Source organism: Lissotriton helveticus, chromosome 4_1, assembly GCF_964261635.1.
Source record: "Lissotriton helveticus chromosome 4_1, aLisHel1.1, whole genome shotgun sequence".
NCBI lineage: Eukaryota > Metazoa > Chordata > Amphibia > Caudata > Salamandridae > Lissotriton > Lissotriton helveticus.
In genome coordinates this window covers 481254803-481268793 of record NC_136063.1, presented here as the reverse complement: position 1 = coordinate 481268793, position 13991 = coordinate 481254803, and the positions used below count along the sequence as shown (strand labels likewise).

At 45.1% G+C, this 13991-nt stretch overlaps 1 pseudogene; it reads left to right on the top strand.

Moving 5' to 3' along the window:
* Window positions 1-10534: 10534 nt before the first annotated feature.
* Window positions 10535-12536, top strand: LOC144828686 (elongation factor 2 pseudogene; annotated as a pseudogene).
* Window positions 12537-13991: the final 1455 nt, after the last annotated feature.

Here is a 13991-nt window from a genome sequence, read left to right as displayed (position 1 = left end):
CGCCCCTTCTTTTTTCGTCAGGTCAATTTATGTGTTTTGGGGTATCTCATGCTTGAAGGGAACTCCCTGCTCGGCTTCACACATCTGAATAAGCTTTCATATTTTGTGTTTGCAGACTATTTCTGTACACCAGAGAATATCCCTCTTATGGAAACCTTATCCTTCATAGGCAATTTTATCCAAACTTTCCCCAGGTGACTATTGTGTGCTTTTCCATTATGTTCAAACAAAAAAAAATACTTTTAATTAAGTGAGAGGTTTTTTAATAACTTTTTTTCCATTTAAGTTTATAATTTTGCTGGACTCCATCTTCCTGTGACTTGGATTGAGGCCTCTCTTTACCGGAATTATTTGACTCAGGTTAGACGTATATTTATGGTGGCTATCTATGTGCTTAGCCAACATTGTCCTTTATTTTCGGTTTCTTTTAAAAGTATATGTTTTGTGGTTTTCTTTCTGCAGAAATACCATATCCAGATATTTGAGGGAACGTCCTTGGACCCATCGATATTACTTGATTTGTGACCGTATTAGGAGTATTTTTTCGTCCTCCAAAAGGTCAGACCTAATTACTGGCAATCAGGTTTCTATACATAAAAGTGCCTTTTGGGTGAAGCATGATAAATTATCCTTATTGTTGTTCTCACGTCTGTTCTAGATAATGTTACTTTTGACTGGGATTCCTTTGGTGTACAGAGTAGCAGCTGTACTCACAGCTTATGAGAACTTAATAGATTTCTCTCCTTCAACACGAATATTACCCTGAGAAGGTGAGTTCTTATGATTTGTCCTTTGTTTTTTCTCTTGGTTTATGACTTGGCACAGTGTTTTCCTTTTCAGAAGACAGTAGGGGTGATTGTGTAGCCTTTGGTATGTCATTAATCAATGTGCTGTAAAACTTGAATTAGGATACTTCACAGGGACGGACTAATGTCCTGAGATGCAGAATTATTTCTTTCAGTGTGTCTAACAACTAGTTGAGGAGTCTGAGAATTTGTTATGCTTGTTTTGTTTCTTGTTTGAATGTTTCTTTGTATGGTGCTCTCTTTTCTTTCCCATCCTGCCAAGTATTATCTATGGTGTCATTGTTATATTTTTGTTTATATTTATATACAATCTATGTTATGTTCATGTGTAAAAAGAAATTCGAATTATCTTCTTATATATATATTGTTTTGTGGAAGTGTTGTGGTTATTTTGTGACAGATGTCTTTTTGCTATGTCCCATATTGCGTTGTCATGTGTTAAATATCATTTTTGTATTGTCTAGAGTATGTATTTTATATATATATATATATTTGTGTATATTTATGTCTGCCCTTTGTCTGTTCACTTTCAGCCCTGATGAAGTTTCCAATGAGAACGAAACGCGTTGGCTGAACTGCAAGTTATTTATGAAATATATTGAATAAAGAAATTTTTAGAATACGTCAGAGCAAATTCCTGGATATTCTTTTATCCCTGTGCACACCATTGAAGTATTGCTCTAGGATCTGGGACACAGTGACACCACAGAACGGTTGGTGCCTGGGTTTGTCGCACGGGACTGCCACATGCAATGAAATGGGTTTAGAGGTCATGGAGAAACAGTCCACCGTCCTTTGTTTTTGCTGTTAAAGGAAACCCACTGACTTTCACTATATAGAAGTGGTGTACAGTTATTTTACCCAAAGGTCAGCTTCTGTAAAGATGACTGAGGTTCGTTGAGACCCCCAGCTATGCCCTTGAAGGTGTTTGCAGTCTTTCACTGCACCTGCCTGCAGGGGATCTCTGCGCCCCTATAGAACGGAGTCTGGGTTGCTGCCTCTAGTGAAAGGCAGCCCATCAGCTTGAAACAGACGGGCCACCTTACACTAATGCACATTTCCCAGTGAATATTTAAAAACATTCAACACCCCCACCCCATCAAGGGTTACTCTATTTTGTCAGAATAATTCACACACCAATACACAGACTAGAACCTAGTTGACTGCTGATCCACTGTTGGTAATAAAATTCCTACTCACAACGGGTTGAGACACGGTCAGGGCAATTCTCTTTTCTATTTATTTTTAGGTAACCTCTCAAACACATTATATATAACAGGGTTTCCTCAAAATGTAGTAGTGTCTCATCTTAACGTCGAGGTTCAAACAACAACTGCTGCGTGGACCATAAATGCTTTGCAGTTAACCATAGCAAGCAAGACAGGGTTTGTCTTTAAAAGGAAGACGTTCAAGGCAATTTTGAGGCAGAGAAAGGGACTGCTTGAGACAGTCTCTTGTTATTGTCATATGGACTTGGTCCTCTGATGTGAAAAAATGTAGAGCCTCAGAGAGCATGGCTGGATTCACTTCAATTGCCTTATACTGTCTTATGGGCACAGCTTTGTTTGGAAGTTTTTGGAAGACCCACTTTGTTTCACAATGTGTTTTATTTCAGATTCCAAGGAAATCCTATGGAATCTCAGGGACTGGAATTATTTTGTCCCGAAACATGTTAATATGCACAATTCACTGCTGGTGATTGCTCATATGAACTAAGGTCGGGATTAGCATCATAGAAATCACCACTTTTTAATTTATTGACAAAGCTTTATGAGGTTTATGGTGTGGCCAGAAGTAACCTGTTGGCATTGAAATTGCAGCTAATAAACAAGGGAGAAATAAAATATATAACTAGAGTTCTCTAAAGGGTAAGTGGCAAACAGTATGTTGTTAAAAGTGATCCTTAAATGGTGTCTATTATAACAATGGGATTTGCCGTTGTTATTTGAATTACAGGGACTCTTTTAGCATATTGTATTGTCATGTCCCCATTTAAAACAATCATTAAGAACATTTCCATAACAAGCCCTGAAATACAAAATGCTAAAGGTTCAGATTGCTTTTGAATATTTGACACAGCTGGAATATTGAGATGCTTGTATTCCTGTTGCAAACATCGATAATAAACACATTTAGAAGTAAGCAAATTAAAATATGGAATTGTGAAAATAATATGAATAGGGGCCTGGTGTATGAAATGTTTTGGGGTTGCAAATTCAGCTTTTCACAAAATAATAGGCTTTGTGAAAACAACAACATAACATTCATGAATTGCAAGTATCTTTGCAACTCGGACTCTATGCATTCTGACTCCTTTTGAATTACTACAAAATGGGGCCGAGAAATGCATGTCCCCACTTTCTAGCTGTGTAAAATATAGTTTGAGACACCCCAGGGCAGTCCAATATTACTAGGCCCCAATCGTGTGAAAGAAGGTCTTTCCCTACTTGTATCCTGGGGCCTCCAAAACTGGAAAACGTAACCTCTTCACTTCTAGGCCTTCGCCTCACCCCCTTGCTAAGGCTTTTTTGGGGGTATTTGGGGTAGTTTGCCCATACCTCCCATAATCTTTTGTCCACATAAGGTATCCACACCAAATATTTTTCCAACATCCTGAGGATTCTAAAGATGCGCAAGGTTTGTGGATTCTGCTGGAGGGGACTGAGAAATTTGCCAAAATATAGGTAAATTTTGTGTTGTTGTGGGAAAATGGGATAAAAGTGCAGCAGACAGAAGTGTCTGTTTTTTCCCCCTGCAAATGGCATCAACAAAAGGTTTGTGGTGCTACAATCACCTTCTTCCTAGCTTTCAGGAACAGGCAGCCTTTTGTCAGAGAACCAACATTTTCTACACAATTTTGGCATTTTACCAGGTCATGGTGTAATTTGTGCTTTTAACCTCCTTCCAGTTACTGGTAGAAATATGTGTGAAACAAATAATGATCCCAGAAAGCTATGCATTTCTGAAAAGGTGATGCAATTTTTAATTCAGGAAGGGGTTATTTATGTAGAACCTTCAAGTTTTCCTATAGAAAGTAACAGTTGAAATAAAAAAATATTGAAATTTACTTAAATAAAATAACCATTTGTGCCTAAGTTTTCACCTGTAACTTCTTGAAACTATGGCAAATCTTTACAAGCAATATTCTGTTATGTCCGCTGGACCCTTCTGGTTGTGGGAATATATAGGGCTTGTAGGTTCTCTAAGGACTCAAGGTACCCAGAGCCTATACCTGAGCTGCACCTTGCAATGGTTTTTCATTGTGTACCCGGATAAATAGCAATTCATTTACTAAAATATAATAGGTTTTAAGGAACCTTATGTAATTCCGAAATGGGAGCAAGATGCGGGGTTTAGAATCAGTAGTTATTTGCACATCTGTGAATTTGTGGGTACCCATTATTAGCATGTGAATTAGAGGGCATTTTTCAAAATAACTTCTTTTTTACACACTGTCTTACATTTGGAAGGCAAAAATGCATAGAAAGACAATTGGTAATAAAACGTGTTCTACTATTCTGTGTTCCCCTAAGTCTACTGATAAAACAGGCACCTTCCTTGTGTGGGTAGGCCCAATGGCCCTGACTGGAAACGGGCCAAAACACAATGTGGGCACATCATGTTTTCCACTGAAAACTGACCCCTTGTTTGGAATGTGCCTAGCTGTGGATTTTGGGCCCTAGCTCAGCTAGCAATTAGGGAAACCTAGCAAACCTGCACATTTTTTTAAACTACTCGGGAATCCAGGGTGGGATGACTTGTGTGGCTCTCACCAGGTTGTGTTACCCCGAATCCCTTGCAAATCTTAAACTTTGTAAAAAACAATAAAACATGTTTTTCTCCCATATCTGTGAGACCTGGGGGAAAGCTGTGTGGTAGGAAATTAGTGTTGGCCCAGTGATCCCACATCTTTCCCACACAGAATTATGAGGAAAATATTAATTTTAAGCTACATTTTAAATCTGCACAGGATTCTGTGGAGGAAAACGTTGGGGAATCTGTGCAGGTCACACCTCGCTAGACTCCCCTGGGAATCTCATTTTCAGAAATGTCTGGGTTTGGTAGGTTTCCCTAGATGGCCACCAAGCTCAGGACCAAAAACACAGGCGACCCTCTTGCAAAACGAGGTCAGCCCCCATGCTCCACACAGATAAATAAATAGTCCCTGGTGCCTAGTGGGCTTTCTGCCTCCCGGGGGTAGATTGGAGACTATTGCATTGCCCTAGGGGAGGCAGAAAGAAATTGCCCCCATTTATATGGGGTGGAGGCATGGCCATGCCCATTGTGGGAGGCCCCCATTCATCTTTTAAAAACAAAATACCTGGTGTCTAGTGGGTTTCCTCTATCCTGGGGTGCAGATCAGAGCTAATAACCCCATTCGCCCCCTAGGGGGTTCAAAGACTGTCCCATTATTGTTTGGGGTGGTGAGGGGGTTTAGGCAGCGCCCACTACTACATATGAAAAACATAACATAATCCCTGGTGCCTAGTGGGGCGTGCTGCCATCCCAGGGGGTGTAGAAAGCCATTTTTCTAAATTTTATTTGGGTGGGACTTGGTCTTGCCTATTGTGGGCAACCCCCACCTATCTTCTATATTAAAAAAAATCCTGGTGCTTAGTGGGCTTTCTGCCCCCCCACACTCAGGCAGATCGAGGATATAACCCCCTTGTGGCCCCAAAGGGGTTGCAGAAAGGCTTTCCCATTTGTATTTTGGAGAGGGTGGGGGCATAGGCATGCCCATTGGGGAGAGCCCCCAGCCTACATATTCAAAAACATGTCCCCCCAGGAGGGCAGGCCTGTGGCAGTTGCCCCCATATGCCTCCCAAGGGGCATAAAGACTGTCCAATGTGTGTTTGGTCAGGGTTGAGACATTGGCATGCCCATTTTGAGCAGCCCCCACCCTTACGTATAAAAAAAACCATAATCCCTGGTGCCTAGTGGTCTTTCTGCACTGAGGGGGCAGATTGGAGGTTATTGCCTCATCTTCCCCCATGGGGTGCAAAAAAGACTACATTTGCCCATAATATAAAAGAGGGAGGAAAAGCCTATGCCCAAGAGGCCGCCCCCATTGGTGTTCAGTAGGTGGATCCCTGCGTGGAGAGTGCCCTCCTAGGGACGAGTACCATTGGAAAGGGGCGGTCCTCCCCTTTCCAATGATGCCTCCCCTGTCTGCCTCTGTGCTCAGGGGAGCTGAGAGAGCCTTGTGAGCACCGAAGCAGTGAAAATGAAATGAGCTGATTTTCTCAGTTCACTTTGGTTTTAGTGAAATAACATCAGCGTGCTCCCAAGGCTGTTTTGGAAGAAAGGCAATCCCTCTGGTGGGGGCCCCAGAGGGGTTTCCAGTGTCATGAGCGTGGACTACCGGAAGCCGTCTGACCCACATGTGCACTGGTCCGTCAGATAGCTCCCAACTGTCCGACGCACCGATTGGGTGAAAATGGGGAGTCAATAACCCTTCTAGCACTGAACTCTTAAAATAGCGAGGAAGAGCAGTCCTAGGTTAATTCAGGTAGATGATATAGGCTGGAAATTTGGGGCTCAGCAAAATGTACAACAGCACTCAATAAACTAATTTCCAGCCAATGCTTTTTCTTATAAAGAAAAAAGAATTTCAGAAGAATTGCAAATTGAATCCCTTTTTTAAGTGGCCTTGTTGTATAACTAGGGTGCAAGTCAAGTAGTACCCTAAAGATATATCACAGGAGGCAACTAAAGCAGTAGCAGTAGGTCTAGTCCATTTCCATTATTTCCAGGGACAGAGTGGTGATTTGTGCATCAGCAGGTCCTAACCATAAAATCCTGCAATGCCCCTTGACAGGCCCATTGCAACGCATCAATAGATTTTCACAATAGTAAAAGTATGGCTTACTGTCAGTTGTTTTCACAATACTAAAATAGAGGTCTAATTGTCAATCCATTTCATATTTAATCCAACCTATTGGCATGATCATTAGCATGATCATTAGCAAAAGATCACCACCTAGGCAGCCCTAGAACAACTTTTTGGCAAGCTAATATACAATTAGGAACGTTTACATGTAGCCTTTTGGATACATGAATACTTTGATTGGCTACAAAGATCCATTACTGTCCCGTATCCTCTCCCTCAGGAGAGGGCAAAATCTTTCAGCTAGACTCAGAATTTAGCAAGGCTTAGTGATCTCAAGCTTAGGAAGGCTGTGTGGCAACCAGAATGCTAGAGGAAACAAAAAAAGTGCATACCACTCTTTTATTGAACCATTGCTTCCCCTGCATATTATTGTTTGTTACACTGTATGTGTTTGGTGGGTGTACTCTTGAAGACTGGGATCGCTGTTCATCTGTGGGGAATCCACCTATTTGCTGGGTGACTTTCCTCAACCACCTTGCACCCCCAGAGGCAGGGGCTCTCTCTCTGCCCACCCTACAGTAATGGAGGCCATATATCAGCTCTCCCTGAGCTGTTCAGCGTTGTCAATCAACTTGCTCCTTCATCTGTGTTTGGGGATACAGTGAGCTGTAGGAAGTGTGGACAGTGGTCCTAATGCCCTAGAAGGAGTCACTGCCCATACAGACTGCTCTGATGAGGTCTAGGGGCTACACTGTTATTTTGCAGTGCCTCACCTCTAATCCAAGGTGCTAGTTTCCACAAAAAATCCTGCCTTGGCCAATGAAATGCTTATGATATCTCTTCTAGGGCCTGGAGCAATTGGTGCAGCATTAAACACATCCAGCACAATCTGCAAGAGGAATTAGGGATATCTTGACCACAGCGATCATTTGCGATGGGGTTGATGCCTTCTTCTCTTATTAGAGAGCTCCAACTACTTGTTCCACCATCCAGGAACCTTCTTGGCTCTATGTTTTATACAGGGATTTACTCAGCCCCTATCAGCCTCTAGCCCTCCTCCTTCCTATCTTTGGCAAAAAGCAGATTAGCTGTAGGACAGTGGACTTGCACTCCTCCCCAGCCCTGGTGACTGACTGCACTGGGGTATTCCTCAGTACCACCACAAAGGTACTTCAAAGCAGACCATAATCTTTGCCTGTATTTTGCAGTCACCCAGTCCTGCAGCCAATTGTCGAATAATTGTACACAACTGCAAAGGTGCACAGTATCAAATTTCCACAGCACTGTAGCAGAACTTGTCTAACAGACGATTGCTGGAATCTCGTTTTAAGGATCCCCAGAAGGTCCTCTCTCCATTAGCCCTGGGAGTGTGCCAGAGAGGCGGTGACAAAAGACCTGGAGGAATTCCACAAATTCCAAAGTACATATCTGGAGTTAGTGTACTTCAAAACATCTGCTATTACGGTCCCTCCTCAATCTCTTCTAGGCTTTGTCTCTGCTGTCTAAGCCAATGCTGTGGCTTAAGGTGAAAAGTATAGTTTTCTGTGATGGTGGGTCATCCAGCCTACCTAGAGGTGCCACAACAACCCTCTATTCCATAACATCAATAAACAAAACAGGTCAGTGCATGGCCCAAACCTTTATAGCATTCTCGCTAGATTTCAAGGAGTGCGGGTTTATGGACATCACAGTGATTCTCCTCCTTATACCATGTTCCAATCGAAAGTTACAGGTAAGCCCAAATTATACATAAAGTGCACAAGTAAAAACAAACTACAGATTGAGAAACAGTACTCAAGACAAATGGTTCTACAATTAAAGGATAACAGTTTAGACTGGGCATCATATGTTACATTGCTTCATGTGTGCAGATGCCCAGCTGAGTCACTCAACAGACTTACTTAACCTGCACATGTGCACCCATGTGTGCATCCCATGTCATGTGCAACCTGCTCAGAATGTCTTACCGCAACTCTTCACAGTAGCACAGCAGTATTGGTGGTTGCAGCTCAAAATTGATTTGAACAAGTAAATCACAGTAGATGAGACTCCATTGGGGGTCCCATACCAAACTAGAGTCCAAGAAACAGAGACTCAAAAGCAAATAAAATAGGTTTTCATGGTTAGAACCCACTTTGCTACATTAGTGATTCAAGATGATGTCTGCAGGCAATTGCATCAGTAGTATACTGACACTTGAAATGGAGTGACATATATTCACAAACCTGAAGCTGTGCACTTTTTAGGTCGAGCTTAGAGGCAGCGCACATGCGCTGCTCTGCATGATTTGTTGTAGTGGAGTATGGAATAGAAGCCGCGCCCACTCTCCGCCCATATTTGCCGTTGGCTTGTGTCATTGTCCTTCGTACAAGCTGGCTTCTGATATCTTAGCAAGCTTGTTAGTCCCTCCTTAGTTCTGCCTTGTCTTCATTTGTTACCTCCCATGTCGACTGGTCCCTTTACTTCGGTTGTTACACGATACCCCTTCTTTAGTCTGTCAGTACAATTTTTATTAATACGTTTCTCTTACTGCAGGCAGCACATGGTCACCCGCTTTCTATTATAACACGGGCACCCGCTATCACTTTAACATGGGCTCAATCCCCACCCATCCCACTTAATCTATCTCTGTCACCCTTGCGTCTGTCAGAGAGTAGCTCTCGTCTCCTGAGTCCGTAATTCTCAGGGTAAGATGTGTTCCTCAGGCTCTCGGTGGTGGGGCGCGCCCCCATCACATCACCATGACGTGGCAGGCGTGTCCCCACATCGATTGGACCCCGGGTCTCCCAGTGACCAGTAAGTGACTAAATCACTTCCGGGTCACTGTTGAACGAAGGCCAGGCCGGTTAGACCTGGCCTGACCAGGGAGGGGTTAAAAGGCCAGGGAGCACGGGAGTCGGCCTCTTTGACCCCGCGCTCCAGGGCTTGCCCCTTCACCCTTCAGCCTCAGTAGGCCCTGGGACTCCCACTGCCTACTGTGCCTTTTGAAATAAAACAAAGGCACAATGACAGTGTCCTCTTATGTAGATGAATACAGATATGCATCTGCCACCCACCCGCCTCTCAGCATGCTGCTCGGTTGTTCTCCAGCAGAAGTAGTACAAGGTGAGGGCCAGCACCTTGGAGTGGCCTGGGGTTGGGGTTTAGTTTGTGGTTTGCCAGCGAATACATGGCAGTGTCTAGTGGAAAAAGCAAATCTACATCAAATCTACATCATGTCATAAATGGCCCTGGTAATCTATCTCACAATACACAATGCTTCCAGTTCTGTCTCACCTCTGCATCAGTAGGCACAGCCACAATTTGTATTTCATTTACCAAATTCAAAGACAATTTGTGCAATTGTGTAACGTAACAGGTGCTCATGTAAAGTGCTCCAATACTTTCCGTTCGAGTTTGCTCTATAAATATATATGCAATAACAAAAAAAGAATTCTGCAAGAGAGCCTGATGGGGAGGGTCAGCTTGGATTCAGAGATGGTTCAGAGTATGTGCCGCCCCCCCTGCAAACAAAGTCGGGTTGTGCAAGAGAGGGGTGGCCCCTGGTGACGTGGGTGCTGCCTGCAGTCCAGCCAGGCGCAGGGGCACAGAGGCTGGATAAAGGGGAGTGCCTGGACACCAACTGCCGTGGAGGTATACACGCAGGCAGGACTGGTGCCAGAGGGGCTGGGCGTGGACCCCAGACCGAACCAGGCACAGTGAACTTTACACAAAATTCTTCTGACACCTAAGGCCTCATTTATGAAAAGTGAAGCATCGCTGCGTGAAAACAGCGATGCGTCACTTTTCACTGTGCCCTCCTTGCGAGACCAATGATGCATCATATTTACAGTATGACGCATCATGGCGCAAGGAGTTACAGATACGTCCGTATTTCTGACGTATCTGAAGAGGCAAGGTGTTTGATGCCATCATGAACTTCAAGAAAGAAGAGACCGCCAAACTGATCGAGAAACTGGAGATCAAGCTGGACAGTGAGGATAAGGACAAGGATGGCAAGCAGCTGCTGAAGGCGGTCATGAGGCGCTGGCTGCCAGCCGGAGAAGCCCTGCTCCAGATGATCACCATCCACCTGCCCTCCCCGGTCACTGCCCAGAAGTACCGCTGCGAGCTCCTGTACGAGGGCCCCCCCCCCGACGACGAGGCTGCCATGGGTATCAAGACCTGTGACCCCAAAGGACCCCTGATGATGTACATCTCAAAGATGGTGCCCACGACAGACAAGGGTCGCTTCTATGCTTTCGGACGAGTCTTCTCTGGTGTAGTGTCCACTGGCCTGAAGGTCCGAATCATGGGGCCCAACTACACCCCCGGCAAGAAGGAAGACTTGTACCTGAAGCCCATCCAGAGGACCATCCTTATGATGGGGCGCTACGTGGAGCCCATCGTGCCTTGCGGAAACATCGTAGGTCTGGTCGGCGTGGACCAGTACCTGGTGAAGACTGGCACCATCACCACCTTCGAGCACGCCCACAACCTGAGGGTGATGAAGTTCAGCGTCAGCCCTGTCGTGCGCGTGGCCGTGGAGGCTAAGAACCCGGCCGACCTGCCCAAGCTGGTGGAAGGGCTGAAGCGTCTGGCCAAGTCTGACCCTATGGTGCAGTGCATCATTGAGGAGTCCGGGGAGCACATCATTGCCGGCGCCGGGGAGGTGCATCTGGAGATCTGCCTGAAGGATCTGGAGGAGGACCACGCCTGCATCCCCATCAAGAAATCTGACCCCGTGGTGTCCTACCGCGAGACGGTGGCCGAAGAGTCCAGCGTGCTCTGCCTCTCCAGGTCTCCCAACAAGCACAACCGCCTGTACATGAAGGCGCGCCCCTTCCCAGACGGCCTAGCCGAGGACATCGACAAGGGCGACGTGGCTGCCCGCCAGGAGCTGAAGACCCGTGCCCGCTACTTGGCCGAGAAGTACGAGTGAGACGTCACCGAGGCCCGTAAGATCTGGTGCTTCGGTCCCGACGGCACCGGGCCCAACATCCTGGCCAACGTCACCAAAGGAGTGCAGTACCTGAACGAAATCAAGGACAGCGTGGTGGCCGGATCCCAGTGGGCCACCAAAGAGGGTGCTCTATGTGAGGAGAACATGCGCGCTGTTCGCTTCGATGTCCACGATGTGACCCTGCACACTGATGCTATCCACAGAGGTGGCGGCCAGATCATTCCCACAGCCAGGAGGTGCCTCTACGCCTGTGTCCTTACTGTGCAGCCCAGACTCATGGAGCCCATTTATCTGGTGGAAATTCAGTGTCCCGAGCAAGTGGTCGGCGGAATCTACGGTGTCTTAAACAGAAAGCGTGGCCATGTGTTTGAGGAATCCCAGGTGATGGGCACCCCAATCTTCGTGGTCAAAGCGTACCTACCTGTAAACGAGTCTTTTGGTTTTACAGCAGACTTGAGGTCTAACACAGGCGGTCAAGCTTTCCCCCAGTGTGTGTTCGACCACTGGCAGATTCTGCCTGGTGACCCATTTGATGCCACGGCCCGCCCATCCCAGGTTGTGGCTGAGACAAGAAAACGTAAGGGACTTAAGGAGGGAATCCCAGCACTGGACAACTTCCTGGACAAATTGTAGAACAGAAGCGGTCCTCCCAGCACCAACCAAACCAACTGTCATTGGACTCTTGAAGATTTAGCCATGGTAACGTGGGCGAAGCTGGCGCATTGTTAGACTGCAGTGACATCTCTTTGCCTTGAAGCAGAGCAACTTGATCTCCAGAGTACATTCGTATTCAGCCTTATAGGTTTATCTGTGTTGCACATTATTTTTGGGGGCTCCACGCGGTGCCGTTAACTAAACCATTTCCACTTAACCACACGACTAAGTCGCCTGGTTCATATTTATTTGCGACTCAAAGGAACACAGGTGCTTTTTAGGAAGGAACACTTTGGGAGGGATGAGGCCTATGAGGTAGCATCTTGAGGGCCAGCTGACAGAGAATTACTATGCCAGTTGGCTATAAAGGCTTGCGGGTACAGGGACTCCTGGTTTCTTTGGGGCGGGAGAGCTCGTTGGGAGCAGAAAGTGGAAGGCAGGATCTTGTTCAGTGTGGTTGTCAGCATGAACATCAAATGTGTTAGTGCCATTTAACCAATAAATCTGATCTGAATTCTCGAAAAAAAAAAAAAGTTAAATAAGCATTCACTTTGGATTGCCATGACTCTTGTGTCATTGGAGCAGCCTAGGGCATAAGTTACCCTGCCTCAGGCATGGTTCTCAAGGCCTCTATATTTCCATTTTGCCTGCCGCACGTGGCGGTCACTTCTCAACCATGGTAGGGCTAGCTCAGCGTCACCAGATGTCGACATCAGTCCTTTCTCTTGTTATTTTTCTTTATTAAAAACACAGATGGAAACCATAACCTAAAAGGACAAGCATTTGCAATGCAATAGGTCTCGCATTCACGCAAGTTTGAGGTATTTGCATTGTAAATGGCAATGCCTTTTATTTCTGATGTGGGTTTTAAAGCATAAAAAAGGCTTTGTCGTTTACAATACTAATAGCTTAAACTCTCGCAAATGCGAGACATATTGCATCGCAATGCTTGTTTTTTTAATGCACTTTTCCCTAGAATGGATGTAGAATGAGATTGCAGCATTTTGTGAATGCAGCGCTTAATCTAATGTCCCCTCTCCCTTGGAGGCCTCCATTTCTGCATTCACAGCCATTCGGTACGATCTGCAAAGGAACTCTCCCTCATTCCTATTACGAGGCAAGTTATTTTTGTGAATCCTACCAATGTCATTTTGCTCTGTGATGGATTAGTACATCCTTCACAGTGCAAAAATATTCTTGTATCACATACCCGTTGCTGTGAAAAAACAGTGCCGGTTTTGTGAAACAAATGAGACAATGGGCCTCTAGTTATACACTGCATTTTGTGGTTAGCTATGTTTCTCCAACTCAGATTTACTTGTAACAAAAAACTGCATAAAAGACTGCCTTTTTTAGCATCTGGTCTCCTGACCTTCAAAGAAAGTGACAGTGAACCTTTATTTGTGGTATGGCTGCAGCAAAGTTTCCTCTGAGCAGAGGGCACTGATGCAGCTAAAAGCATTTCTTTCTTAACGGCATTTGCCTTTAATGAGCTTTGCCACAGTCAGCTTTCTATCCATTCCAATCATTCAGACATGGTCTATGCCTCAAAGGTTAGTAGTTTATCAGCTGATCAGAAGAAGCTCTTCTGCAGCCCTGGCAAGCAGTGACTCATGCATTACAGTCAATCTAAAGCATCCTGCCCAGTCAATAGAAAACTATAACCTTTAGAATTTCCGTTTGTGTCTTTCTCTTGAAAATAACTTCCTCAGTGCACATGAAAATGCTAATTCGATTAAAATGTCGACTTTCCCTTTCA